General features: G+C 36.8%; 3 non-coding genes across 3 annotated transcripts; 1 reads left to right on the top strand and 2 right to left on the bottom strand.

Moving 5' to 3' along the window:
• Nucleotides 1–1,680: 1,680 nt before the first annotated feature.
• Nucleotides 1,681–1,787, bottom strand: LOC121209104 (small nucleolar RNA R71). The gene has a single exon (XR_005904221.1). It is a non-coding gene; the product is annotated as a small nucleolar RNA R71 (small nucleolar RNA).
• A 14,412-nt stretch (nucleotides 1,788–16,199) lies between these two features.
• Nucleotides 16,200–16,305, top strand: LOC121209298 (small nucleolar RNA R71). The gene has a single exon (XR_005904412.1). It is a non-coding gene; the product is annotated as a small nucleolar RNA R71 (small nucleolar RNA).
• Nucleotides 16,306–18,653: 2,348 nt separating this feature from the next.
• LOC121208715 (small nucleolar RNA R71) lies at nucleotides 18,654–18,760 on the bottom strand. The gene has a single exon (XR_005903845.1). It is a non-coding gene; the product is annotated as a small nucleolar RNA R71 (small nucleolar RNA).
• Between the last annotated feature and the right edge of the window lie 3,659 nt (nucleotides 18,761–22,419).

Below are 22,419 nucleotides of genomic sequence, written 5' to 3'. Positions count from 1 at the left end.
AGCAAAGCGAATGAGTGAAGGAGCCTCGTCGGTCTCTCTGATTTGGGTTTAATCTTTCTTTTATTTAGTTTAATCTAAAAATGTTTGCTATGTGTTCTTTGTTCTTGCTTACAACAATTTCTTTAGTTTAATATAAAAATGTTTGCTATGTGTTCTTTGTTCTTGTTTACAACAATGTTAACTTAATTTTATTTAAGCTAGGATGATTGCTTTGATTAAATAATATTTATTTGATTCATGCTTATAATGTTTGTGCCTCAATCAATCGTGCTTTCAATTAAAATCATTTCTGTATTTCGTTCATACATGATTGAAATGCACCTGAATTAGCTGAGCGATCCTAACCAAACGACGGATAATGGACAAATAATTGAAATGTGCATGCTCAATGTAGGTACTAACCAGAGTAAATTGCAGGTTGCATAACAACTCTAACCAAGCTCTGTTATCTGCATAGTTTTTAGAGTTGTGTGATTAAACTGTTTCAAACCTAACATGTCCTTATTACCTCACACAAATGCTAAGAAACCCTTAGGAAATAAGGATCAGTAAAATGCGTATTTACTAAATAAAGGATTTCGAAAGGAGTTAATGTGGTTTCCAAACTCATGAAAGATCGAGTTGCCATGAAATATTTTTCCGAATGTTATTAAGCATGTTGATAATAAATTAAGTTTAATTAAAGTAATTGTCCTAGTTTATTTATGTTATAATTGTTGCAAATTGTGTTTAATTTTTATAAAATCTATTTCATTCATATAGTTTTCATACTTGGGGTAATTTACATTAGGGATCATTGCATTTAGTTTAATATATTTAATTTTAATCATCACTTCTCAACCATATTGTGTTTTCATTTACCAAGTTTTTAGTCTAATTTTACAATTAAATTATTTAACACAAATACAATCCTTATGGAGATGATAACTCGATACTTACTTATTACTTGATAACGACTGTGTACACTTGCACAAACTTATGAGTTACAAGTTTTTGGCACCGTTTCCGAGGATTGTTAACTGCTTCCATAGTCAATTTTTTTTTGTGAAATTATTTACTTCCTATTTGGTTTATTTCTAACATTTCTAACTTATTCTTTTTAATTTTTTGATTTTATTTTCAAGTGTTTATGGGCATAGATTGGATTATCGATTTACTCCCTGTAGACCTTAAAATTGAGCTAACTTTCAAACAAAGAAGAAGTGAACGAATAGCTCAAAGACAAGTCGAGATGGACCTTGGAAATTAGAATCAAGACCAAGGTAATGAAGCCGGTCATGTATGAAATCCCATCCTCATTGCCGATGATAGGGATCGGTGCATCAAATAATATGCTGTGCCACTTTTCAGTGAGTTAAATCCAGGAATTAGAAGGCCAGATATTGAGGCAACCCAGTTTGAATTGAAAATAGTGATGTTTCAAATGCTCCAAATGGTGGGCCAATTCAGTGGTATTCCCAAAGAAGATCCACATCTCCACCTTCAATTGTTTATGGAGGTGAGTGATTCATTCAAGATAGCCGTAGTGACTGAAGACACATTGAGGTTGAAGTTGTTTCCATACTCGTTGCAAGATCAAGCACGAGCATGGCTCAATTCATTGCCACCGAGTTCTATATCTATATGGCAAGAATTAGTAAAGAAATTTTTGGTTAAGTATTTTCCGCCTAGCAAAATGCTAAGTTGAGGAACGAGATCACAACTTTCCAAAAATTGGATGGCGAGTCTTTGTATGAGGTTTGGGAGCGATTCAAGGAGTTACTTCGTAAGTTTCCTCATCATGGGATTTCTCATTGTATCTAGTTGGAGTCATTCTAAATTGGTCACAATGTACATATAAGATTAATGGCAGATACTTCTACGAATGGTGCAATTTTGTCTAAGTCTTATAGTGAGGCTTATGAGATCATTGGGAGGATCGCGAGTAATAACTATCAATGGCCAACAAATCGAATAGCTTCAGGAAGACGTGTAACCGAAGTTCATGAAGTTGACACCCTCACTTCGTTATCAGCTTAGGTATCGCCTATTTCCTCTGTGTTAAAACAATTTACTGCTAATAGTGCTAATTTTGCAACTTAGCCACCAAGTCCATTTGAAGTAGTTTCCTGTGTATACTGTGGGGGAAGGTCATTCTTTTGAGAATTATCCATCAAATCCCGAGTCAGTGTACTATGTGGGGAACCAACATCAAAATAGGAGTGGAAAAGGACCTCATTCCAACTTCTACAATCCTTCATGGCGTAATCAGCCTAACTTTTCTTGGAACAACCAAGGAAATGGATCGGACAACAACTTATTGTAGCATAGACCCAACCAATTTCAAGGGTTTAATCAATGAGCTCCAAAACCACCTCAAGCTGAGGCATCAAACAATTTGAAGAACATATTGAAAGCGTACATGGCAAAGAATGACGCTTTGATCTAAAGTCAAGCAGCAACATTGAAAAATTTGGAAAACGAAATGGGTCAGTTAGCTATGGAGCTTCGTAATAGACTGCAAGGAACCTTGTTGAGTGATACTAAAAATCCAAGAAATTTAGGTAAAGAACATATCAAGGTAGTGGAATTACGAAGTGGTTAAATTCTGGAACCCCGATAGATTGATGTTGAAGATAAGCCCGTTGAGAAGAATCAACCAGTTATTGAAATTCCTACACCAAAAGAGTCAGAATCTGCAAAGACTAACAAGGTAAATCCTAACTTAGTGAATTCAGATACTTTAACATCTTCTTTGGATATAGATTTATCTACTCAGAAGAGTTATCCGATCCAATCGAAAGTTCCATCACCTCTATATCCGCAAAGATTGCATCAACACAAGTAGAAACAAGAGGTGCAATTCAAGAAGTTTTTGGATATTTTGAAGCAGTTGCACATCAATATTTTATTGGTGGAGGCTTTGGAACAAATGCCAAATTATGTGAATTTTATGAAGGATATACTGTCCAAGAAGAAACGGCTGAGTGAGTATGAGAATGTTGCCTTGACAAAGGAGTGCAGTGCGTTCCTGCAGAACAAACTGCCATCGAAATTGGAAGACCTAGGAAGCTTTACGATACCTTGAAACATTGGTAAATCTTACTGTGGTAAAGCTTTGTGTGATTTAGGAGTAAGTATCAACTTGATGCCTAAGTCTATTTTCAAGATGCTAGGGATAGGTGAATAGACCTACAACTGTGACGCTTCAGCTAGTGGATCGATCTTTAGCATTTCCCAAGGGAAAGATCGATGATGTTTTTGGTATGAGTCGATAAATTTATTTTTCCTGCTGATTTCATTTTCTTAGATTTTGAAGTAGATAAGGAAGTGCTGATCATCCTTGGGAGACCTTTCTTAGCCACGAGAAGAACATTAATTGATGTGTAGAAAGATGAACTCACCATGCGAGTTCAAGACAATCAGGTAACCTTTAACATTCTTTAAGTGATAAAATTTCCCGATCCAATAGAAGAATGTTTAGTTATGGAAGAGATAGAAACTTTGGTTTCTATGGAAAGCAATTTTGAAGAAGATCCATTAGAGAAAGCCTTAGATCTTGACCCTTTGGAGGATGAAGAAGGTGAAGAAAACATGGCTTTGAATCGTTGGAGTTAGAAGTCAGAGAATTTGTGCAACCTAGGCTGTCAATTAAAGAACCACCTAAACTCGAACTAAAGGTACTTCCTTCCCATTTGAAATACGTTTATTTAGGTGACTGTCATTATTTCAGCAGAACTAACAAAACATAATGAGGAGTAACTAATTGCTGTTATAAAGAAATTTAAGAAAGCAATTGGTTGGACTATAGTTGATATTCAAGGTATAAGTCCTTTTTGCATGCATAAAATTATTTTAGAAGAAGGTGAAAGAGCTTGAATTGATGGGAAATGTAACGCCCCCATGCCCGAAACCATCGCCGGAGTCGAGCTTGAGGGGTTACCGAACATAATTTATCAAATTAAGAACTTCAAATCATTTGTTTCTACATTCACAGCTTTCTGGCTACTCGCGTCATAGTTACATGAAAAATCATATCTCAAATTACGAAACTCAAAATCAAGATCTATAAATTTTCCCTAAATATAGACTCATATATATATTTACTAACTTTTTTCTAGAATTTTTGGTTGGGCCAATTAGTACAGTTTATTAGTTAAAGTCTCCCCTGTTTCAGGGTTCGACTGCTCTGACCTCTGTGTATTACGAATCAGATATCTCTCTATACAGAATTTCAATGACTACAAGGTTTATTTATAATAAAACTAGACTAAATAAGGAATCTGTACATATAAATCATGACTTATAATTATCTTTGAAAAATTTATTATGAATTTTTAAAGTCAGAATAGAGGATCCAGAAATCACTCTGGCCCTGTTTCACAAGGTTTCAAATATCTCATAAAGTATAATTTATATGCCTGTTTTTTTAATCCATATGAAAATAGACTCATTAAGATTAAATTTCATAACTTTCTCATCATTTAATTCCATTTATAATATTTTTAGTGATTTTTCAAATTCATGTCATTGCTGCAGTAATATTTTGTTTTAAGGCAAATTTCATCTTTTCATGAGTTGTTATGAACTAGATAACCTATTAAACTTCCATGATATCAAACATGATCTAAATTTAACCATCACCATGACTTATCAATATCAAACATTTTCTCAACCAATCATGGCCATATCATAAAATTATTTACACAAAATAAGTATATTGATATACATGCCATACTTAAGTTTTACAAGCCATTTACCCAGATGAAAGTCCTTTGGATAGTGTGATCGAACCTTCGACCCGTCCCGATTCCCGAGCTGGCTTGTTCAAAACTACAGTAAATAAAGAGGAGGGAGTAAGCATAAATGCTTAGTAAGTTCACATGCAAATAGCAAGTAACACAACTATATAAGCAAACATAAAACATCATTTGCATACTCATCACCGAGACATTCATATCACATTTTCATTTACCATCTTATCATATTGTTGTTATGTTGAGTTTTCAACCCGAGGGTTAAGTACATACCTGTTCAAAGTATTCATTTCACAACACTTACCAATATGTCCCTTTCATCTTGAGTATTCCTCCATTTGAGTAAAACTTTACCCGTTGAACACATCGGAATATAATTCGGATACATGGAAAGTTTGCACATAAGTGCCACATATGTAGCCAAGCTACTATGTAACCCGCCCATAAGCGAACTCGGACTCAACTCAACGAGTTCGGATGCCTAGTTACATTTCACGAACTCGGACTCAACTCAATGAGTTCAGACATTCGCATCCATAAGTGAACTCGGACTCAACTCAACGAGCTCGGATGCTCAACCATCCTAGTGACATGTCAATTGTATCCTAATCTATTCCTAAGGTTCAAACGGGATTTTCGTCGAACACATCTCCTGGCCATCTTCCGTAAAATACCGAAACCAATACTCGGTAGTACCTTATATTTAATAATTAATACACATAATTTGCATTTTATTCGAAAATAACCACAAAGCATAATATTTCATGATAATAATCAGCATCATATCATATAAATAACATTAAATTGCTTAAAATGACAATTATGTTACTACATTTACACATGAACTTACCTCGTATGCGAAATGACTACTTTTACCATTTCGTCCACAACTTGGTATTTTCCCCATTTTAGCCCAAATTTTAGTTTTCCTTGCTCTATAATTTAAAATATAGTCTAATTACGAATCACATTATTCAAATTGACCCAAAATCATATTTTGGAAAAAAATTACAATTTTGCCCCTAAACTTTTGCATATTTACACTTTTTCCCCAAAGCTCGTAAATTAAACTTCAGCCTATTTTCTTATGTTTTATGACATGCTGATCATTTTTCCCTTCTATGGCAACATCAAATTCTCACTCTAACATGTACTTATGACTATTAGGTATTTTTACCGATTAAGCCATTTTGCTAGTTTTCGCTTAAAACCGAGTACCACAAGTTGTCTAACATAATTTAAAACCTTATATTCTATCATAAAACATCAAAATACACAAATTTCACCTATGGGTATTTTTCCAAATATAAACCCTAGGTTGAATTATTGCTAACATAAGCTTAATCAAGCTATCGGGACTCCAAAAACGTAAAGAACTTGAAAAACGGGGCTAGAATGGACTTACAATCGAGCTTGGAAGCTTGAAAAACCCTAGCCATGGTTTCTCCTTGCTATATTCGGCCATGGGTTTGAAGATGAGCAAAATTGGTTTTTAATTTTGTATTTTAATTCATTTTAATAACTAAATGACCAAAATGACCTTACTACTAAACTTTCCAAAAATTCCATCCATGTCCAATTTTTGTCCATAGACTTAGAAATTGGTCAAATTTCTATTTAAGACCTCCTAATTAATATTTCAATGCAATTTCATACTAAAAACTTCTAGAATGCAAATTTTGTAACTTATTCGATTTAGTCCCTACTTTCAATTTAAACACTTTAGGCATAGAATTTCATCACGACATTTTCACACAATCATGCAATCATATCATATTCATCAAAATAATCATAAAATAATTATTTCTATCTCAAATTTTATGGTCACGAAACCACTATTCCGACTAGGCCCAAAATCAGGATATTACAGGAAAAGTAGGGTCAATCCTATTATGAAAGAAGTTGTGAGAAAGGAAGTGATCAAATGGTTAGATACAAGAATCATCTATCCTATTTCAGATAGTTCATGGGTAAGTTCGGTGCAGTGTGTGACGAAGAAAGGTGTAATCACGATTGTTGAAAATGAGCATAACAAGTTGATTCAAATAAGAACCATTACTAGTTGGAGAATCTGTATTGATTACAGAAAATTGAATAAATCACTCTGAAGGACCATTTTTCGTTGCCTTTTATGGATCAGATGTTAAATCAATTAGCAAGTAATGAATTCTATTTTTTTTAGATGTCTATTTGGGATATAACCAAATATTTGTAACTCCAGAGGACCAACATAAAACAACCTTTACTTGTCCGTACGGTACGTTTACTTTTAGGTGAATGCCTTTTGGTTTATGCAATGACCTGCAACATTTCAATGATGCATGATGGCAATATTCACTAATATGGTTGAAAATTTTGTTGAGGTTTTCATGGATGATTTTTTTTATTTTTGGTAACATATGATGTTTGTTTGAGTGATCGTGATATTTTGTGTGATAAGTTTTATAAATTTATAATTAATCGTTCTTGAAACTAACTATTATCACAATGTAGGCAAGTGTACCTATCAAACAGTAGTATAGTTTTAGCAAGACCGGATTGTCAGGCCCAAAGGAACTAAAAGTATTAGTAATGACTGTCTTTTTATTATCTAGCCTAAGAATAAAGGGGTTTGTTTTAATTAACTAATTAACTAAACTAAGAATTCATAGAGAATAGAATTGGGGAATTACTTTTGGAAAAAATGATTGAATTAAGACAATACCTAAGGAAGAATCAACCTAGACTTCACTTGTTATTCTGACTCCGAATCGGACGATTTATTCATTTAACTTGTTCCGTAGGAATCCCTAAGTTATATTGTTATCCCTCTTGACACTAACAACATCTAACCCTAGGTTGAATAATTGAAATCTCTTTCTAATTAACTCCCTAGGGTTGCATTAACTCGATCTATGGATCCCCTTATTAGGTTTCACCTAATTCGGCGAAATCTTGTCACCCTATCTCTAGGCGCGCAACCAACTCCGCTTAATTATGACAAATGTTCTCTTAGACAGGGTCTATTCCTCCTCTGAATAAGAGCTTAACTTGAATCAATATCCTGGAATATCAAGATAAGAATTAAGAACACATAATTAAGAACAAGTCAAATATTTATCATACAATTCAGAAAATAATAACAAGATTCGTCTTAGGTTTCATTCCCCTTAGGTATTTAAGGGATTTAGTTCATAACTAAAAAGGAAAACATCTTAGAAGAATAATGAATACAAAACATAAAGAAAAGCCCAAAACTCTTGAAGGGAAATTGAGGGGAGATCTTCAGTCTTGATGATGAATCCAGCTTCTAAGATGGATCAATAGGCTTCCTTGAGCAGTTCTCTGCTTCTCTCTCTGTGTGTCCTTTTTCCTCCTCCTCTAGGGTGTATTTATAGGCTTTGGAATGCCTAAGAACCCTCAAAATTGGCCTTTTTAAAATTGGACTAAACTTGGGCTCGGTAGGGACACGCCCGTATGCGATTACTTCTGGCCATGCTCAAGCCTGTTAGAATGGCACATGCATGTGTTATACCATTGTGAGTCGTGCTTCAATTCTGCCGAATTGACACGACCATGTGGTCTACCCGTGTGAGGAGGTACAGGCTGTGTTGATTTCGTACGTTGGCCCATTTTCTCTGTTTTTGGCCCATTTCTCTTTCCTTTCGCTCTCCTATGCTTGCCTACATGTAAAACATGAAATTAAGGCATTAAGAGCATCAAATTCACCAATTCTAAGGAAAAATCATCCATAAAATGTGTTAAGCGTGGGGTAAAAATATGTATAAAATACAGTTTATCAAATACCCCCACGCTTAAGCATTTGCTTGTCCTCAAGCAAAATTCTCAACTCATAATCAAAATAAATTTCTCTCAACTTATAATCTCTATCGAAAATATCTCAAACTAATTCATGAGTAGTCATACATTGCAAATTCAACTAAAAGAACATTAGAGCTTTAAGCATTCCAAGTTGAGTATTTAATCATGCATAACTTAGGCTGTAAGAGTATGCCCAAAGATCAATCATGAGATGGTTGTAATAACATACATGATTCACCATGTTTATTAATATAAGGCGTTGCCATTATTATTTCAGTTTCTTTTCTATGTGTATAAATAAACTGTTTTATAATAATGTCCTGAGAATAACATGATTATTCTTAAAAGGTCCTTAGTCAAGTATTATTGTTGATTAGGACAACAATAATGCATTAAGACTAACATGTAGTTGATTAATGATAAAGAGTTTTCATTGATATGGAGTGTCAGAATCAATGCATGAATATGTGTGTTAGAGAACAACATATTGGACTGACCCGCTATAAGTATGTTTCTTGGATTATTATGTAATTGTCACAACATTACTCATAGTGATTAATATGTATATGATTCTTAGACTTGAGATCATCATTATCCCAACATCGTGAGTTGTATATTTTGATACAGTCAAACGTACACCATTACTGGTTGATTTATAAAGGCTGATGTTGGATATACCACAATCTATGTAGAGGGATATGGTTGATCAATATAGGATAAGTCCCTTCTACATAATAGGAGTAATATCTTAGGCCACTTGATTGAGTGAGACTAGAAATGCATGGCCATGCTCAAATAAGTTGATATGAGATGTCATACTTATTTGTGTATCATAGTCTACTCAAGGTATCAAGAAACATGGGATGGACTATGCAAGTGTGACTATTCCATAACTTGTGTCCATTCCAAAGATAAAAGGACTTAAGGATTAATGCATAAAAGATTAATCACAAAAGGTTATGTCGAATCATGACCTCTTGTAACTTAGGTAGCAATGATGCATTGCTAGATGCCACTCATTGTTTGTAACATTAGAATCGTTCTAGTATTACTGCTAACGTTACAAGAACCTACAGGGTCACACCCTATGGTTGAAATGAATGGAATAAAACATAGTTGGTATTGTGTTTGGTTGTCACATGAATTAAATTAATTATAGAATTAATTTAATTGGGCAATAAAATATCAAACATATTATATGTACAAGGATGTTGTACACATAAGGAGAACATAATTCTATTAATATATGAATTTGGTTCGTATATAAATTTAAATAAATATAGTTTACCGAAATCTTTATTATAATTAATGTAATTATAATTTTCGGTTAAACATTATTATATTTATTTATTTTAATTATGATTATTATGTTTGGATTAAAATTTAATTCGATATATACATACCAATTATAAAGGGAGTTATATTTAGAAAGGGAGAAAAACCCTAAAAATTGAATATATATATAGAAACTCGAAGCTTTGCTATTAGGTCTAGCAGCCGTCAAGCAAAATATCACTGAAAATAGTTTTTAGGGATTTCTTCCATTTTTTGTCAATTGGGTGGACTGTGTAGTAGAGGTCGGGATCATAAGGATTGCGGCTTGGATTTGAAATCAAAATAGTATTCTCATTGCTGAGGCTTCACTGTCTACTCAGATAGAAATTTTGGTAATTTTGAAACTTTTTCACCCCAATTCGTTCCTTGCACATGGATCCATGGTTTGGATCGCCGGAATGTATATATATATTTTTTTTCGCTGTGCCATGGGGGTACTGGCATTCCAACATAGGCATCTCCCCTTATCTAAATGGTTACCTCGATTCGAAATCTCACAGAGTTTAACATCCTCACTAAAGATTCACTCAAATCACTCAAAGTGTTTAAGGACAATGAAAGTGGCACTCATCAGTCAATATGAAAAGTTATTACCATAGGCTTGCATGAAAATCAAATCTCCACCACTATAAATTGAGATGATACATCAATCAAAAGGTCTTTAGAGCATTATAACGTGGCATTGGTTAGGGGGTGTGGTCACAAGCTGAAATAAACGGTTAGAATCAAGATTGAATTGAAAAACCACTTAACTAGAAAAAGATTTAATCATCAGTTGCATACAACAGAGCTTCTTCTCAGAATATTGAATTTAAAAACTTAAGCTCAAAAACAAAAGATTACTACTAATGTGTATACATTTTTTTAAAAATTTAGAACAAGTAAAATAACCTAGACTAACTATTAAGAACAAGACATAGCTGAGCAACTATTTCAATTCAAATCTCGACAAAAATAGGGATCAAATTAATTTAGGGGATTTCAACAATAATGGGTTAAGGGTTAACATTAAGGGTAATACAAGAAATGGCTTGTTAACTCAACGGGGTTTACTAAGGGTTAATCGTGGAGGTAGGCTTTTCATGGCATGAGTGGGTTGATCCTAAGTGTCTTTCTCATTTTGACATATCAAATCAAATAGTGTGGTCTTGACATGCATAATCAAGCAAGTTCTAGAATAACAGTTCAATACTAACGCACTCATAATGAAAGTGAGCATGAAAGAATTAACAGATGCTCTTGAAGGCTCAAGATCTCACAAAAATTATGGTTTTTTTATGTTTAAACTTGTGAATTTCAATTCAAGATAATACCTAGACTTGGGGAAACAACCTAACATTTTGAATTCTTAAAAAGCAACTTATCATGCTTAATTTTCTAGTGTCTTTAAAGTTTAAATAATCAGTGCATGAATGCCTATGTTTTAATTTAAGATATATCAATAAAAATCATAAATCAATCAAAATTTATCCTAAACATGATATGAGAGCTTTTCAAAAGAACAAGGCCATTATTCAAGGATTTTTGTAATAGTAAAATAATACCTCCACACTTAAGATGTACATTGCCCTCAATGTACAAAGATAGATAAATAGAAAAGAATATAAAATTAAGATAGGGAGAGAAGTGAAACTTCCTAAGTGATGAATGAATTTCCTTGAACTGGAGTTTTGGAGAATAATCGGCGTGAGGGTGGAGGAGGATACTCCGGCGGTGGTAGAGGTTCATTAGTCCATAAATCCTGTGCCAAAAGAATATTATATCTGAAGTTGGTTATGGTCGTGGTCGAGCAGGACATGGCAGTCATGGAGAACCTTTCCCAGTGGAGTTTCGAGTCCCTGAGTAATAGTGAGCTTTGGAGCTTTTTATAACTGTGATAGCATCAAGAACTCTTTTAGAAAATATATAAGGAAGAATGATTACTCGATAGGAAATAGTCGAAATTCAAAATTGTTAAATAAAAATTATATATCCTAATAAAAATAAGCTTAAAGAAAAATAAAAAGTAGTCCTATAGTAGAATAAAAGTAAAAACATAAAATAATAAACAAAATTTTTTAAACATCTTCATCGCTAGATGGTTCGCGAGGTAGGGGTGGCGATGAGATGTGGAAGTGCTGACAAATCTGGTGTAGTGTAGCATCAATTCGATCGAAGCGCTAAAAACATTGCTGCTCGAATCGAGTTAGTTGCTCAAAGATGTCAGCGTATGAAGCCGCCGCATGAACTGGACGAGAGGGTGGTGGTGGCTGAGACGGTGGGTCCTCGTGATATGGAGGGACATCATCAGTGCTGTCCTCAGGGGCCTCCTCCTCGGTAGATTGGGCAAGACGTTATTGAGGAGGGTAGGTTCCTCGGCGCTTTTCGATCATCCACATGCTTAGTATGCTCGAGATGCCTTGTAGAGACATTTGGCCAATGAGTGTTAAGGATGATTCTTGGGTTGCGGTGTCGAGGAGCCTGAAGTGTCGAGCCAACCGAGTAACATAGGGGCCAATGGAGATGACCCCCTTCCTATGCCGCTCCGTCTGGTGCTGAATGGCGAGGGCAATGAAATAAGCAAGGTCTATGACGTGCCCGTGCGACATACACCATAGAAAGTAGGCGTTGTGAGTGTTGATGACGCTAGTGCTCTCTCACCTTCCTGTTATTGCGTGAGCTAAAATGGCGTGTAGGTACCTCAAATATGGAGGGAGAGCCGATGCTTTGGAGTGGCTAGGATTGTAGGTGGCCGAACCTAGTACCAGTGCATCCTAGCACCGTGAAGGAGAACGATGGATGTGGCAGTTGAGAGCATGTAAGTCATTCTCCTCCTTGAACTCCTCCGTATATAAGCCTAGTGTAGTACCGAATTCTGGGACACTTAGCTGGCGGACTAATCTGCCTAGGCAAAATTGGACCGTGCCGGGATCATCATAGTTCGTCATTACGGTCTAAAGATGAAATGTTAAGAATAGTTCCATTGTGAGTTCGAGATATGTTGGCTCGATGATCCTAAAAAAATGCTCCCAAGGGTCAGTGGTTAGGAGGGCCTGAATCGCATCAGCCAACTGAACTTGTTCTACTGCAGCCCAGTCGATACAGTGGCCCGCAATTAAAGGTCGGGCCCGGAGTATTTGGAAAAGTTCTTTTTGGAGCCTGATAGGGAATTACAGGAAAGGTGGCAAATTTTCACAGTAGGACTGAGGAAGATGACGCTCCCTTCATTTTCTTTGAAGCAAGGACGACGACCTTTTTACCACGTGAAGACGACATTGTATACCTGCAATATAAAAATGAACAATAGTAGGTAGACGAATTTAAAGAGGAAAAATCCATAAATTTGAACTAACAATGTCAGCCAAAACTACTAATACTAACCAAACTCAACGAAATAATCAATTTGATAGCATAATTTTGTGACATTAGCAGGGTAATAGCACGGGAATGAACATAGTAATGCCATGGGTATGACAATAGAATGAGGCCTTTCTAACAACTAGATTCAACATGAGATGTATGATAAATAACCTAAGAATGCAAATTAAATGAGAGAATAATGCACAAAATGAAAATATTTTGAGAAAAATGAAGTTTATTTTGATAATAAGCATTAGAAATAAGTAAAATAGAAGTGAAAAGAGTAAACAAACGCTAAGGGAGAGAGATTGGGCATCAAAAATGAAGTGGGAAGCGGCGCACGAGCGTGGCAGGGAGGCCGTGTGGACTTGCAGCAGCTAGGGTTAGCATTTTTGGGTGAAGAAGAAAATGAATCGTGCAGCCTATTTATAGATTTTGGGGTACACGGCCATGGAACACGCCCGTGTTCCCCAATTTTTACCTGTGTGATTCGCGAATTTTAAATTTGGGCACGTCTAACAATTGGTCCACGTCTGTGTTCCTTGGGCGTGTGGGTGCACACGGTCGTGTCGCACAGCCGTGTCTATCTTCGTTCGCTTCTCCCATGCCCATGTATGTAGGCCCACGCCCGTGTAAAATTAACAGGCTTGACCACGGGTACTTGGCACGGGTGTGTTGCATGCCCGTGTTAATTTGACAGGTTCGGCCATGATTTCTAGGCACGGGCGTGTCTCATGCCCATGTTGTTTCGGGAGGTTCGCCCACGGCCATGTCGCACGGCCGTGGCAATTTATCGTAGCCCATGTTGGGGAAATTTTTTCCCTGTTTCCACACGGCCTAAGGCACGCCCGTGTGCTAGACCGTGTCTGTGTGGGAAACCTGTATTCAAAAGCTTCGTTACTGAGTTAGGTGTTAAACACTAAAATTTAAAGAAATTAATACAGTTAGTTCTCAGGTTGCCTCCCGAGAAGCGTTTTTTTATAGTCTAAGCTCGACTTACCTCTTCATTGAATGGTCATGGTGGTTCGAGGAGTCTATACTCCTCATTCCTGCTGTGAATCTCAAAATAAGGTTTTAGGCGGGTATTGTTTACCTTAAAAGTGCTGAACTTAGGATGATTTACCTCGACTCTACCAAAAGGGAAAATGATAAGTACTGTAAGAGGGATTTCTTCATTCAGTTTGGTAGTGACAATATGAGGATCTGCGGTATCTAATAAAACTTTATCTCCAACCTTAAGTTGATTTGGAAAGGTATTGATCTCATTCTGGCGTAGTTTTGGTTTATCGTGTGTTCTCGATTTATGTGCCTGCCATTTATCTAGCTCCTCGACTTGTAGCCTTTGTTCTTCATGAATAGGTCCTCTACTATTGCTTGAGAATGACTCATGTACTTCCTTCAAACTCATTTCCTGCAAATTAGGTTACACCATATTGTCAGTTTTAGTATAATGGTTTAGACAATCACCTTCAGTTTCTGATGTGTTGCCAGAATTGTGAGCTTGAAGGGTGATTGTTTCGTCTCCCACACGAAGTGTGAGTTCACCTATGCCAACATCAATAATTGTTCTAGCAGTCGCTAAAAAGGGCTTTCCTAAAATCAAAAGAGTGTTGTTTTCCTCTTCTATGTCTAGAACAACGAAGTCAACGGGAACTATAAATTTATCGATTTTAACTAGCACATCTTCAATAATACCCCTAGGAAATCTTATAGTTTTATCTACTAACTGAATGCTCATCCTAGTTTGTTTGGGTTTCTCAAGACCTAGTTGTTTAAACATTTTGTAAGGCATTACGTTAATACTAGTCCCTAAATCAACTAATGCATTATTAACATCTAAACTACCAACGAAGCAAGAAATTGTAAAACTCCCTAGATCTTTTAATTTGTTGGGTAGCTTATTCTGCAGAATAGCTGAGCAAACTGCGTTTAGCTCTACATACGACGCCTCGTCCAACTTCCATTTATTTTCTAAAAGCTCCTTTAAAAATTTCATTGTGTTTAGCATCTGTGATAGAGCTTCAATAAACGGTAAGTTAATGTGTAATTTTTTAAGAGTTTAAGGAATTTACCAAATTGTTCATCTGAGCGGTCTTTCCTTGTCGCATTGGGGTATGGCACACGAGGTTTATATTCGACATTCAGTGATTTGTTTTTATTATTACCTACCTCACCTTGACCTCTGCTCACCACAGTTTGTTGCCTCGGTTCAGGCTCAGGCTCAACGAATCCTTCTTCATCTTGAACATTGATTGCGTTGAGCTGTTGCCTTGGGTTGGGTTCAGTATTACTTGGCAAGCTATCTTGTGGTCGTTCGGAGATTAGTTTGGACAACTGGGCTATCTAAGTTTTGAGCCCTTGGATCGACGCTTGTTGATTTTTAAGTGCTGTCTTGGTGTTCTGGAAACAAGTTTCTGACACCAAGATAAATTTAGATAGCATCTCTTTAAGGTTCGGTTCTTTTTCTGTTGATAGGGTGGTTGTTGAAAACCCAGAGGATTCTGTGGCCTTTGATTCCCTTGACCACCTCAGGAGAAATTTGGGTGGTTCCTCCAACATGCATTATAAGTATTGCTATAAGGATTATTTTGAGATTGAGGATTATTACCCATGTCATTTAATTGTTCGTTCTCCATGCTGTAGCCATAGGATTGATATTCTGAATTGTTTGATCCACCTCCACTGAATTCACAGTGCATTACTGGATAAACCTGCGAAGAACCAAGTAAACTATCAATCTTTTTATTTAGAAGTTCTACTTGGTTTGACAGCATAGTAACTGAATCGACGTTATAGACGCCTGCTGTTTTAGTTGGCTTAGTCCTCATGACTTGCCATTGATAGTTATTCAGTGACATCTCTTCAATAAATTCGTAAGCCTCTTCAGGTGTTTTGTTATTGATGGTTCCGCCAGCTGATGCATCAATCATCTATCTTGTTGAGGGGTTCACACCATTGTAGAATGTTTGAACTTGCAACCAAAGGGGTAATCCATGGTGAGGACACCTTCGCAGTAGGCCCTTGTATCTCTCCCATGCATTATAAAGAGTTTCTAAGTCTATCTGCACAAATGAAGAGATATCATTACGTAATTTGGACGTTTTAGCCAGCAGAAAATATTTTAATAAATATTTTTCAATCATTTGTTCCCAAGTAGTAATTGACCCTCGTGATAACGAGTTCAACCACTTTTTAACTTTGTTCATCAATGAAAAAGGGAATAACTGAATACGAATGGCATCATAAAAAATGCCATTAATTTTAAATGTATCGCAGAATTCCAGGAAATTTGCCAAGTGAGTGTTTGGATCCTTATCCTGCAAACCATCAAACTGAACAAATTATTGTATCGTTTGAATAGTGTTAGGTTTTAGTTCAAAATTATTCGTAACAATAGCAGGTGTAATGATAAACCGTAATATATACATATTTTTACCCCATGCTTAATGCATTTTATGGATGATTTTTCCTTAGAATTGGTGAATTTGATGATCTTAATGCTTTAATTTCAATTTTATACTTAGGAGAGCATAGGAGAGTGAAAGGAACGAGAAACGGGCCAAAAACATAAAAATGGGCCAAAGTACGAAATCAACACGGCCTGGACTTTCTCACATGGGTAGACCATACGGCCGTGTTAATTTGGCAGATTCGAAGCATGATTCACAAGGGCGTGTCACACGGGCGTGTCCCTGCTGAGCCCAATTTGAGTCTAATTCGAAAAATACTAATTTTGATGGTTTTTAGGCATTCTAAAGCCTATAAATACACTTTAAAGGAAGAGAAAAATGGGGGCACGGAGAGGAAGGAAGGAATTACTCAAAGGAAGCCGATTGATCCATTTCAGAAGCCAGAGTCACCATCAAGACTGAAGATCTCCCTTCAATTTCCCTTCAGGAGTTTTGGGTTTTTTTATGTTTTGCATTTGTTATTTTTCTGAGATATTTTCCTTTTTAGTTACGAACTAAATCCCCTAAATACCTAAGGGGAATGAAACCTAAGACGAATCTTGTTATTATTTTCTGAATTGTATGATAAATATTTAACTTGTTCTTAATTATGTGTACTTAATTCTTGTGTTGATATCCCAGGATATTGATTGAAAATAATCTCTTATTCAAAGGAGGAATAGACCCTGTCTAAGAGTACATTTGTCATAATTAAGCGGAGTTGTTTGCGCGCCTAGACATAGGGTGACAAGATTTTGCTGGATTAGGGTGAAACCTAATAAGGGGATCCATAGATCGAGTTAATGCAACCCTAGGGTGTTAATTAGAGAAAAGTCTCAATTATTCAATCTAGGGATTAGATGTTATTAGTCTTGAATAGGGATAATAACATAACTTAGGGATCTCCACAGAACAAGTTAAATGAATAAATCGTCTGATTGGGAGCCAGAATAAAAAGTACAGTCTAGGTTGATTTTTCCTTAAGTATTGTCTTAATTCAATCATTTTCCAAAAGTAATCCCCCAATTCCATTCTTTGTGAATTCTTAGATTAGTTAATTAGTTAGTTAAAACAAAACCCCCTTATTCTTAGGCTAGATAATAAAAAGACAGTTATTACTAGTACTTTTAGTTCCTTTGGGTTCGACAGTAGGGTCTTGCTAAAACTATACTATTGTTCGATAGGTACACTTGCCTGCATCGCGATAATAGTTAGTTTCAAGAATGATTAATTATAAATATTTAAAACTTACCTGTTACGAAAATCGCGATCAAGTTTTTGGCGCCGTTGCCGGGGAACTAAGATATTAGGAATGCTCAATTTTTATTATTTTAGTGATTTATTTTTCTTACAATTTAATTTAATTTATTATTATTATTTATTAATTTACTTTTTCTTTCTCTTGGCAAGTTTTATAGTTTATGACTAGAAGAAACCCGTTAGGACTACTACTTTTTGATGAAGAAATCGATTGCATAGGTCACAGAAACCAAAGAGAAATATGGCAAAGCTTAAGATACACAGGGAACGAGTAAGAGGATGATACTCAACCCCTAACTGAAAAGATGGCTGAAAACCAAGACAATCAGCTACCTCCTATAATTGTGGTTAATCAAAATCCTGCTCCACGCACTATGTATGATTATGCTAAACCTTCTTTAACAGGAACTGAATTAAGTATAGTTAGACCTACTGTAGCTGCAAATACTTTTGAACTAAAACGTAACACTATTCAAATGATACAGCAATTTGTTCAGTTTGATGGTTTGCAGGATGAGCATCCCAACATTCACTTAGCAAACTTTTTGAAACTATGCGATACATTTAAAACTAATAGTGTTTCTGATGATGCCATTCGTCTTCGGTTATTCCCTTTTTCATTGAGGAACAAAGCTAAACAATGGTTGAACTCATTACCATGAGGGTCAATCACTACTTGGGAACAAATGACCGAAAATTTCTATTAAAATATTTCCCTCCAACTAAAACGGCCAAATTACGTAATGATATCTCTTCGTTTGTGTAGATGGACTTAGAAACTCTTTACGATACATGGGAGAGATACAAGGACTTACTGAGAAGGTGCCCTCACCATGGGTTACCGCTTTAGCTTCAGGTTCAAACTTTCTATAATGGCTTGAATCCTTCGACTCAGCAAATGGTTGACGCAGCTGCTGACGGAACCATCAATAATAAAACACCTGAAGATGCTTATGAGTTTATAGATGAGATGTCACTGAATAACTATCAGTGGCAAGTCATGAGGACAAAACCAATGAAAATAGCCGGTGATTATAACTTCGATTCGGCCACCATGCTCTCTAATCAGGTAGAACTCTTGAATAAGAAAATTGATGGTTTTCTTAGTTCTTCACAGGTTCACCCAGTAATGGAGTGCGAAGCAAGTTGAGGTGGATCAAGCAATTCGGAATACCAACCTTATGCCCACAACATGGTGAACGAGCAGTTAAAGTACATGGGTAATAATTCTCAATCTCAAAACAATCCATATAGTAACACTTACAATGCAGGTTGGAGGAACTACCCAAATTTCTCATGGGAAGGCCAAGGAAATCAGAGACCACCTCTAGGCCACCAACAACCATACTACCAAAAGGAAAAGAAGCCGAACCTTGAAGAGATGCTCTCAAAGTTTATATCGACGTCAGAAACTCATTTTCAGAACACCGAGACAACACTTAAAAATCAACAAGCATCGATCTAAGGGCTCGAAACTCAGATAAGCTAGCTTTCCAAACTATTCTCCAAACGGCCACAAGGTAGCTTGCCAAGTAATACTGAACCCAAACCAAGGGAACAACTCAACACGATTAATGTTCAAGATGAATAAGGATTCATTGAGCCTAAGCCAGAACCGAGGCAAGAAACTATGATGCCAAACACAATGAACTTTTTAAAGGAGCTTTTAGCAAATAAGCGGAAGTTGGACGAGGCGTCGCATGTGGAGCTAAACGTAGTTTGCTCAGCTATTCTGCAAAATAAGCTACCGAAAAAATTAAAAGATCTAGGGAGTTTTACAATTCCTTGCTTAATTGGTAGTTTAGATGTTAATAATGCGTTAACTGATTTAGGGGTTAGTATTAACGTCATGCCTTACAAAATGTTCAAAGAATTAGGCCTTGGCAAACCCAAACAGACTAGGATGAGCATTCAATTAGCAGATAAAAATATAAGATTTCCTAGGGGTATTATTGAAGATGTGCTAGTTAAAATCGATAAATTTATATTTCCTGTGGACTTCATTGTTACAGACATAGAAGAGGATAGCAACACTTCTTTAATTCTAGGAAGGCCTTTTTTAGCAATTGCTAAAATGATCATTGATGTTGGCACAGGTGAACTCACACTCCGTGTGGGAGATGAAACAATCACCCTTCAAGGTCGCAATTCTGGAAACACACCGGAAATTGAAGGTGATCGTTTAACCTATTCTACTAAAACTGACAATATGGTGCAACCTACTTTGTAGGAAATGAGTCTGAAGGAAGTACATGAGCCATTCTCAAGCAATGGTAGAGGACCTATTCATGAAGAACGAAGGCTACAAATTGAGGAGCTAGATGAATGGTGGACGCATAAACCAAGAACGCATGATAAACCAGAACTATACCAGAACAAGCTCAACACCTTCCCACATCAACTTAAGGTTGGAGATAAAGTCTTATTAGATGCTGCAGATCCTCACATTGTCACTACCACACCGAATGAAGAAATCCCTCTTACGGTACTTGGCATTTTCCCATTCGGTACAGTCGAGGTAAGTCATCCCAAGTTTGGCACTTTTAAGGTAAACAACACCCGTTTGAAACCTTATTTTGATGAGAATGATAGGAGGAATGAGGAGTATAAACTCCTCGAACTACCATGACCATTCAATGGAGAGGTAAGTCGAGCTTAGACTATAAATAAGCGCTTCTCGGGAGGCAACCTGAGCACTAACTTTATTAACTTCTTTAAAATTTAGTCTTCAACACCTAACTTACTAACAGAGCTCTTGAATACAGGTTTTCCACAGAGACACGGCCAAGCACACGGGTGTGCTTAGGGCTATGTGAAAATAGGGCAACAATTTTCCCAAACACGAGCTATGATAAAACAACACGGCCATGCGACATGGCCTTGGTCGAACCTGCCAAAACAACAAGGGCGTGCGACACGCCCGTGTGGAAGAACTGTGGGTGAACCTGTTAAAACAGCACGGGCGTGCGACATGCCCGTTTCTAGCACCCATGGTCGAATCTGTTAGATTTACACGGGCGTGGGTCTACATACACGGGCGTGGGAGAATCGAACAATGCCAAACACGACCATGTGACACGACCTTGTGCACCCACATGCCCAAGGAGCACGGGCGTGTACTAAATGTCAGACGTGCCCAAACTCAAAATTTGCGAATCACACGGGCTGAAATTGGGGAACACAGGCTTGTTACCTGGCCGTGTGCCCTAAAATCTATAAATAGGCTGCACTATTCATTGTCTTCTTCGCCCAAAAACCCTAACCCTAACTACTGCTAGTCCACACGCCCTCCCCGCCACACTCGTGCGCCGCTTCCAACTTTATTCCTGACGCTTATTCTTCCATTTTTTAGCGTTTTTTCACTCTTTTATCTTTAACTCCACGCATTTTTAATGCTATAATCTTTATGTATCTCACACTATGCTATCATTCAAGTTTCATTTCTTTTAAGATTAGTTATCATTCATTCCCCATGACATATTTTTTATGAAACCCTCATGCCTTACTCACCTATTCTAAATCAATATTCATAGTTTCCAATTGTTTTTTTTTGTTTTTAACCATTACAACTCATGCCATGTGCTAAATTTATGCTCTTTATATTTCCATTAAATTCCTGACCATTTTTACTCATATCACCATGCTAGTGCCACAAAAGTATGCCATTGAACTTATTATTTTAGTTAGTTTTAGTAGTTGTGGCTGAAATTATGATTTTTATTTAAAATTTGTCTTTGTTTTACTTTGACCACTCATCAAGATGACTTGATGATTCTATTTGTAGGTACCATGTCATCTTTACGTGGTAAAAAGACCGTTGTCCTTGCTTCAAAGAAAAGGAAGGGAGCGTAATCTTCCTTGGGTCCTACCGCGGAAGTTTGTCACCCTTTCCTGAGGCTCCCCATCGAGCCCCAAAAAGAACTATTCCAAATACTCTGGGCCCGACCTTTAATCACGGGCCGCTGCATTGACTGGGCTGCGATAGAATAAGTTCAGATGGCTGAAGTGATTCGGGCCCTCCTAACCACCGACCTTTGGGAGCTTTTGTTTAGGATCATCGAGCCGACGTATCTCAAGCTTACAATGGAATTATGCTCCACATTTCATCGTAAGACCGTGATGATGATCTATGATGATCCTGGCACAGTCCAATTTTGCCTAGGCAGATTAGTCCGCCAGCTCAGCGTCCCAGAATTCGGTACGATACTGGGTTTATATACGAAGGAATTCAAGGAGGAGAAGGACTTACATGCTCTTAACCGCCATATCCATCGTTCTCCTTCGCGGTGCTGGGACGCACTAGTACCAGGTGGGGCCACCTAAAATCCTAGCCGCTCCAAGGCATCGGCTCTCCATCCATCTCTGAGGTACCTACATGCCATTTTGGCTCACATGATTGTAGGAAGGCAAGAGAGCACCGGCGTCGTCAACACTCACAATGCCTAATTTTTATGGTGTATGTCGTACGAGCACGTCATCGACCTTGCCTATTTCATCGC

The sequence above is a fragment of the Gossypium hirsutum genome, chromosome A10, assembly GCF_007990345.1.
Source record: "Gossypium hirsutum isolate 1008001.06 chromosome A10, Gossypium_hirsutum_v2.1, whole genome shotgun sequence".
Lineage (NCBI taxonomy): Eukaryota > Viridiplantae > Streptophyta > Magnoliopsida > Malvales > Malvaceae > Gossypium > Gossypium hirsutum.
The sequence above is the reverse complement of the archived record's forward strand: the minus strand, read 5'-3'. Positions and strand labels throughout refer to the sequence as shown.